The sequence below is a fragment of the Onychostruthus taczanowskii genome, unplaced genomic scaffold (genome assembly GCF_017590055.1).
Source record: "Onychostruthus taczanowskii isolate IOZ18803 unplaced genomic scaffold, ASM1759005v1 scaffold2, whole genome shotgun sequence".
NCBI classification, from domain to species: Eukaryota; Metazoa; Chordata; class Aves; order Passeriformes; family Passeridae; genus Onychostruthus; species Onychostruthus taczanowskii.
In genome coordinates, this window is record NW_024499239.1 from 10,236,886 (window position 1) to 10,246,015 (window position 9,130).

A 9,130-nucleotide genomic window follows, 5' to 3' on the forward strand; every position below is an offset into this window, starting at 1 on the left:
GGAATTGCAACCTTTGCCTATCTAGAAACATCTTTGCACACAATGAATCGGTACTTCTTGATGTGGTTTGAGATGTAGAAGGTGAGATGCTGATGTTTTGTCTTAATCATTTCTGGGATAATTAAGCTCAAAGCTATTCTTATAGAATTGTTAATGCCCTCCTATTGATTCTGGTATCAATACATGTATTTAAAATCCTTATATATGGAAACATCACTTGACATTGATATTCTTTCTAATAGTTTATTTCCCACCCACATCTTCTAGCAAGAAGAGATTTTTCTTTAACCCCTATTTTATATTATAATTTCAATGTTTCCTTCAGTTGTGAACATTCTGGAAGACTATGTCCTTGTGTTTAGGCATCAACTATATAGGTATATAGGTTTCAAGTCTTTTAATCATATGAAGAATATATAACACAAATTTATTCTTAGAATAGAGGTTTTTCACTTGCTAAAAAAACTAGAATTATCATAACTCATTTACATAAACAAAGATACACTTCTGATACATATGTGAGCATTTAGAAATGGAAAATTAATTTCTGCCTGTATTGGTCCTTGTAACTTGTTGTGTGCATTCATGTACTGTGTGTATGTGTGAGTGTCTGCCTGCTGGCACTCAAATTCACTGGCTGGACCTGGGAACACAGAGCTTCAGCAACCTCAGCTCTTTTAGGCTATCAGACTTGGCAGTGCTCTGCGATTTCTACTTTTCTTCTTGTCCTTGCAACTTATTCCTCTCACTAATTGTATATAACTCTCTGTAACACTAATTGACTAGTTTATTAACTCTAGCTACTGCAAGCTTGGTTTCTAAATAATGTAGGCAGCTCTATGTGCTTCATGTAAAGCCTCCACCTTCCAAAAAACATTTAAAAATATAATAGATAAACCCCCCACAATTAAAAAATATCCCCAGTGTCATTTATGATATATATTGAAAAGAAAATTATTTAAGTAAAGGAATTATTTAATTTATAAAGAAAGCAAATACATGAACAAATATATGAACTGTATTAAAAGCACTGAAGTTAAAAGCCCTTGATGGTACATGAGTTCTTTTCTGTTACTGAGTATGAAGTCTTAGAAATAATGTGCTTTATTTCATGTTAATCTCAGTTATGAAAGCTTTTAAGCAAAACAGTAATGACTACTATATAATTAAAAAGAATATAAGGAAATTGTTCTTTTTACACTGAAAAAAATGACTGCCTTTTCACCCTGAATTTAGTAATTAAGATTTTGGCAATGAAAAGGGAAGACAAATATTAAGAATTTACTCAAGCATGCTGAAGAAGCAGAATCTTCTCATTTGCATGCTAAGGTCATCGCAAGCATGATATTAATGTGAAGCCCTAGAAGGAAATTTGGTCATGGTTTAACAGTACTACATCATAGGGTTTTTTGTGTTTTTTTTTTTTTTTTCTTTTCTTTCAAATATCAAAACCTTGTTGTCACTACAATACAAAGAATAGAAAAATAGAGTGTATAACCATTTACAGATCAGATTTCATATTATTTACCTTTTAGACACTGCCTTGCCTAAAACCCTGTGCTGGGTGCATTGATTCCTCTATCAGGTGAAAACAAGGTAACTTAAAATTGCTACCTTCAAAATATACCTAACAATATAACTGATAATAATTGCCCAAATAATAATAATTTTCCCAGAAGTTTACTTAGAAGTGGCTCATACTACAGAAAACTGATATGTCACTTGTCTTAAGCTCCCAAGACCTGTTCTAGTCATTCAGTTCTGTGATGTCTGTGCTGCAAGCTGACTAGCTACACAATAAATGCACTAATTTAAGACAGCTCAAAGGGCTACCACAGTTAAGAAGACTTCCTGGGAATATGAGCAAAAACTTGCCATATGGATGAAAGTAAAGTAGGTGAAGAATCTATTCCTGCTGCTGACAGAGCAGAGGCCGCATAAAGAACATGTTCTTACCACTGTCAACTGCAGTCGCAGATCTCATGTGAGACTGGGCTGTGGCTAAATTTCTGTTCTATTTAAGTGGAAACTCTGACCTATTAATTGAAATCACCTAAGACATTGTAGATTAATTAATTGGATTTTGTCCAGATAGGGAATAGAAGCACAACACTGTCAGGTACAGACTGTCAAAGAAACTGCTCCTTTCCTGCTGCATTTTGGACTGCTACTGCCAACTCTTGCACCAGAAACAGGCCTAGTGCAGGAAAACATTCCCTAGCCAAGAATTCAAATTTGACTTGTAAGCCAATGTACCATTGCTCAGATTCTTATCAAGGTCAGGTAATTAAAACATGGATTAGGAATACTCTCATGCAACTGAATCAGGAAAAAAGTAATGTTGCAGCCTTTTTTCCACCCAGTTTTGCAAACTTGATTCTATAGGGATGATAGGTGTTTGTTGTTTACATCCAGTTACTCAAAGGATTTAACAGTGACCTTACTTTTAAACTTGGATGAGGAGAAAAGAATACTTTCTGCCATCTACTTTTTATGAAACATTTCAAAGGTGCACCAGTCTGGGCTTGGATAGAGTTCATTGTCTTTATAATAGATCATATGGGGCTGTGCTTTAGACTTTTGACCAAAACAATACTGGCAACACATTAATGTTTTAGCTTTTGATGAGCAGTGTTCACACAGCATCAAGGACTTCTCTGTTTTTCACTCTGTCCACAAAATAAATTGACTTAACAGGTAAAAAGTGGTGCATAATAAGTGGGAAGACACACAAGCAGGGAGCTGATCTGACCTAATCAAAGAGATCTTCTATACTATATAGCACCACATTTGCAAATAAAAGGGAAAAGAGGGGTATTTATGAGGGTCAACCATCTTTAGATCAGAAACTATCTGGGCAATATTCCACCCATGGAAGGTGGGGAGTTGTTGCCTTTACGTCACTTGATTTGATTTGTTTTCTTCCCTCTTCCACTTACTCTTCAATTATAAAGAATTTATTATTATTACCATTATAGCTTCTTTTGATACATAAGTTTTCTCTTTTTTTATCCTTCATTTACTCTTTCTCCATTCCCCTGACAGAGTGGGAGAAGTGAGCATAAAGCTTTGTGGTGTTTGGCTGCCTATCAGAATTAACACACAGCAGGAGAACAAAGCATTCTTTCAGGAGATGGGAAAAATCCAGCCCTGCTCTCATCCTCACTGACAAGATAGGTGCTTTTGCTGCAGATTGTTAAAACTCTGCAAGATTATTATTATCAGATTATGAGCTATGTAGATTCTTTGTCTCTTTTCAGTGTTGTACCATGAGCTCGATAATTTAGATTCTTTCCTATGTAGTTATGTTAAATCTTTTTACTGCATAATGAACATCAAATATAGAATGTCTACTATCAAAAATACTATCAAAAATTACATCATATTCTTGTCATTTGTTCTGTTTCTTTAACGTACCCTTCTGCTTTTCTTTTACAGGGCTAAAACCAGAGCTCAATAAATGGCAAATAGTGATGTTGTTGAATTGTTCTACTACATAGCATTAAAATTTGAAGATGAATGCCAGAAAATGTAATTCAAATTGTGAACAATTTTAGTCAATTGAAAGGGACTTTTTACATTTTATTGTTTGGAGGACTTTTTATTCCAGTAATTATCTTCCTTTTTTTTTTCTGCTTTTGCTGCTAGTCAGAAAAGAAACTGTTTCAGTCTGAAAGGTCTTTATAATTAAATCACTTTTCAGTCTTAATTTTCCCTCTATTCTCTATGGTCATATAAATTGGGCAAGTCTTCTCTGTTATTTCTGTTAAGAGGTATATTAGTTATTATACATCAAGGCACATTTTAATTGTGGAGCCAAAAGACAGAAATGTAGAGTCATGATCCTATGGAATACATAAATTATTTGGTGTCATATTTTCAAATATATTCAGGTATGCCATTTGGGCACCTGTACAAGCTTTCCTAAATAAAATATCTAAATAGGTTAAGAATCTGTGATTGAAAATAGACTAAAGTTTTTGCTTTAATTTTAGAGAAAGTGAGATTTTCCTCTATATTTTCCTTAAGTGTTCTTAAATAATTACTGTATGCTTTCATTGTCTCTTAATATTTTACTCCCTTACTTCAGACAATTTTAAACATTCAAGATACTCTAGTAGGTTTCTAACATGTTTTTAGCTAATAAGTTTTTATCTCTAACCTAAGAATTCTTAGAGAAAAGCTGGAGAAACCAGCTTTCCAACACACACATAATTTAAAGTGGTATAGCTGTCTAGCTTGTTAATTTCAGTGACTGCAAGTCAGTTTGAAAAGGCAGTTGTGTTCATGTTAACCCCATTCCAGATTCTTATCTCACTTCTAGTTTTGTTTGTTGGTTGGTTGGTTGTTCTGTTCTCATTTTTTATTTTGTTTTGGTTTGGGCATTTTGTTAATCTCTGTCGTAAATTATTGCCAAATCAAAAGTTACTTTAAAACTGATATGCAGAATATACATAAGATGCATAGGAGCCCTTTAAACCCTAGAAGAGTTGCTGACTGCATTCTGAGGGATAAAAAAAATAAAGGGGAGGGGACTCATTTCTGTGCCTCTCTACCACCTGGTGGGCCTCATAGTCTACAAAATGTTTTTTCAAGAAGATGGTGGTTTCTAAGATGGTTGTTTCTTAAGGAACCATGTGTTCTATAAATTAAAGGCTAGTTTCATTCTGCAGACAGAAAGATGAGATTACTGGTGTGTTCTAGTCTTTATCTAGAAGGCAATTCTACTCCAGTTTATTAAATCCTTCGGTGGTAAGGCAGCGAGGTTACCTGGCAGTAGGTGTATGTAGCCCAAAAGAAGGAGGCAAAAGTGGCATACAGTGCACATGAAACAAAGTCTGGTAAAAAAACCGGATTTTACTGTTACTGTTATGTACCTAAAAAGGACTCCTCCTGTGTACTTGTGCTTACTCATTGGCATAACAGCCCAAAAGGTAATTATATGGTACTTTTGATAGTCTGTTTTCAGTATTGCATTCTTCCAGTTTAGCCAAGCAAGGAGAAAGTTGTCATCTAACTGCTTAAATCTGATTTTTGTTTTCTCTACTCTTTGACCCCCAACAGACCCCTAAAAAAAAAAATAAAAAATTCTGGTCTAAACTGAGAGGTTTTTAGTAATCTTCTGTTTTTCTGTTTTTCTCTGTTGTGTTCTGATTTGAGTAGATTGGGTCTGTTTCACCCAATTTCAGGATCCTGGAAAGTTAGAATAGAGTGAAATATTCAAAGAATCACTTATATGAGCACTTCCACAGGAACTAATAACTGTAATTCTGTTTGATCCTTAGTGACAATATTTTAATAGTAATTTATTAGTTTGTAACAGAGTACACTCGTGAAGCTATAAGAGACCACGGAAAATATTTTCCTTCTTTATTTTTCTCAAAATAAATTAGTTTCTTTTTGTTTTCTCTCCTGTCCTTTGTGTAAAAAATACTTTTCCATTGGGTAGGACAGTTAAGTAAAGAAAGAAAGACTTATGTCTCCTGATGAATATGCAATTTTGCAAGTTTCAGTGGAGTAAGTCAGAGTACCTTACTGCAGAACAGTTTGTGACTGGATAGGTGTGAAGAAAAATGGTATTTGAGATGCAGAACAGGTGCTGCTTATTGGATGTCTGCTCTAATAAATGGGAGTGTGCCTTAGCACTTGCCTTGAAGGAAATGAAAGCTACTATAATGATCCTAGATGATATATGGAAAATCTGTTCCAAAGAATTTTTATTTCCCTATTAAAATTCAACTTGTGTCTGGTGAGCTAAATGCTTCTATTGACTCAGTCTGTCATATTTAAGCTGCATAACGAAAAACTGATTTTTACTGTAGTTGTTTTTCAGCGGTGTCAGCATTCTCCTTAAATATCTTACATGAATTTTTGGGAGCATGTTCGTTAAAAGTTGCACAAAAGCTAAAATTTGTCAAATTAAGCTTCGTTCCTTTTTTCTTTGATTTTTATTAATGCTGCTGGTATATTTTTAGTATAGCAATGGTTCTAATCAGAATAATTTCTCAAATCAACTGAGGTACTTCAGCATTTAAAATATGACTAAGAATCTCACCTAAAGCTGCTGAAGTTTCCTGAGGTTGTATTAATAATAAAGGTATTTATTTATTATTTCAGGTTTATAAGCTTCTGAAGAAAAAAACCCAACTTATTCCCACAATAAAAATCTCACAGTAGCAATGAGATGCTTTCCTATATGTGACTGTAGGTTCGTTTCACAGTGCTTGATTGATTTCCCCCTTCTTGCTTGCATGTACAAATACATGTACATATGTATATATACTTATGTATAATATATACCTATGTAAAAATATATATGAGAATGTGTGTGTACATGTAGCCACATGTAAGTCGTCTAAAAGTACGCAACATGAGACCTTGACTTTAGTGTGGAAGATTTTAGTTTGGTGAGCCCAGATGACAAAAATCACATTATAAAGTTAGCCAATTATATTGTGAGTGAAGTGCATAACTTTGAATTCTAACAGGTTTGCAAAACAGATTTGTTGTAGGTATGAGTGACAACAACAAAAACATGACTATTTTTCAACAGCTCAGCTATGAGAATAGGACATAACTGAGAATTACTCAGCTAATATATGGAGATTAATCTCCTGAAAGATAATCACTTCTCATCACAACCTAGGAAGATGCTGTTGAAGTGTAGGCAGTTAGGTGCCTCTAGGGATGACTTAGCAATGGTGTTTCATAGCTTTATACAAATGTCTCAATTCACTGAAGTCTAGATTAGCCATTTGTTTCTTATTCTTGGTAATTAATACTTGAGATTAATTAGCTTTGAGATCACTGCAGAAATTGCAGCTAGCTGCTGGCAGTAAGTATGCTCCCTGTTTGTTACATTAGATAGTTTTGTTTTCTTATCCAGTCAAATTGCATTAAATCTGTGGTCTCAATAATAAAGGGTCAGCTGTTTGTTTTTTTTTTTTTCCTTTTGCTCACTCATATAACCTTAGTGATACTACCCCAACTGAAGGGATGTAGCAGGTGTAATACTCATTTGTCAGTGTCTTATTTAATGGCAAAGTTAAAATCCTAGTGAGTTTAGAAAACTTAAAAAATAAACTACAACTATATATATGTTTCACTGCTTCTTCAAAGCAAGCTTGCTCAGAGAATTTAGGTAACTACAAGAAATAATAACACATGAGACAAAATAAAGATATGAGCAGTTTATTTGGGATTTTTTAACAATGAGTGACTAACAAGTGATTGGGGAACTGTACATTGACAATCACTGTCAGCAATATAGCTGTCACAGCAATAGCTGAACACTTCTAAAATGTTAAAAAATGACCAAGAATTTGTTAACTATTTTTCTTGACACGTCCTCCTAATTCTTAATGACATAGACACATTCAAATAGTTGCAACTAGACCAGAGCCCATCTCTCACAGGGCACTATAGGATACCCTACTTCCACACAGCGGTATTGGAGATGTGGGTGCTCCAGCTTTATTGTACCCATGCAGCCCCCTTGTTTCAACTTACTAGTGTACACACAGGTGATGAGGATGCCCAGAAGGCCAAGTGTTACCTCAGCTCCCAAAGGTGTGGATCCCCCTCTAATATGCCTCATACTGTTTAACTAGGAGCTGCTTTTCCCAGCCTGGCAAAGGCCATTACACCCCAGGGAGTCTTTGGCAGCATCATACCATTTTAGGCGCATTTCTCTCTTCTCACTTTTTCAAATTTTAATGATTCTTTCATATCTCACTTAAGGATGACTCATCTATTTTTTTTGGCTTTCTTACCCAAAGTTTTTATGGTCATTCACAGAGGATTGTTTATTCCAACAGATATTAATCATTGGTGCCATCAGAGTTGCTTATAGTTTGTTGTGTGGTTTGGCTTTTTTGGTTGGTTGGGCTTTTTTTGGAAGTAGCGTCTCAAACATCTTTGAATATTCCACTCATATACACCATTTCCATGCACATTCCTATCTTATCATATATTGTTACCCAGGGTGTTTTACCAAGGGAAAATTATTAGTGTTTCCCCACATAGATATAGTGCTTCTAGTTTATATGCTAGCATGTTGCTACAAGAGGAGCTTGAACTCAGGCTGCTCTGAGATCCCATCTGTCTTAGTGAAATATTGAAGTTTAGTGACAAAGGACCCTCCAGCTCTCTGCAGACAGCTTAAATGACAGACTGACACCATATATCCTATATTCAAGCTGTTCATGGATGTGTTGGCTCTTTTTGTGTAGTTAACCACTTTCAAATCCTATTCTTCCAGGCCCTCTAAATAACAATAATTGCCTGTGGCTCGCATCAACACAGCAAGAGGTGTATTTTAGTACACATTTTTTCCACAGGTTATTGAATATTCACAACTAATTTTTAAGGTCATCTTCCAGATGTGTTAGAAGTAGGGAAAATAACACATAGAAGAAGCTATGTCTTCAGATGCTGAAAGGCTAGATGCTTGGGGATTTGCTTTCTGCAGTTTCATTGAAGGATATGGGCTGTTTTTAAATTTTTTTTTCTCAGTACCAGAGGTACACATATTTGATTTCTTCTCTGTGCTCTATGGCACCTATGATTATGAGTCAATGTAGCATAGATTTCAGCTGTGTTTTATTTTATTCAAAATATGCAAATTAATTTTACCAGAGTAATATGATGCAAACGTAATGAAGGTGCTTCAGTTATTCCCAGAGAATGGTCTGTGGAAAATTTGCAAGTGTAGCATACCTCTTGCCCTGCTTATCCAGCCTTTTGACAGATACTATGTGAAAAGCAAACCAGCAGTATACTTCAAGGCATGTGCATCTTTATTGTCTTGAGATAATATAAATTTGTGTACTGTGGCCAGCACCTAGCACAAGTGTGCATGCATGTAAGATGTCTGATGAGAGTGTACTACTCTCATTAGTTACTTTCTGAGCTCTAATTTTTCTGCAGAACAATAACTGTCATGCACACTAAACTCCAAGACAGACCTAAGTCTTTGAAGGATATATCTTATTTCAGTTCTTTACAGACTTTCTAAAACTTAGCCAGACTGGTATTATATGACACAGTTCGAGGTGGACTCATGCCCCAAGTATGTTGAAAGAAGAAATGTTTTATTCCTACTGTATCTACTGGCTCTGTTTGTCTTTCT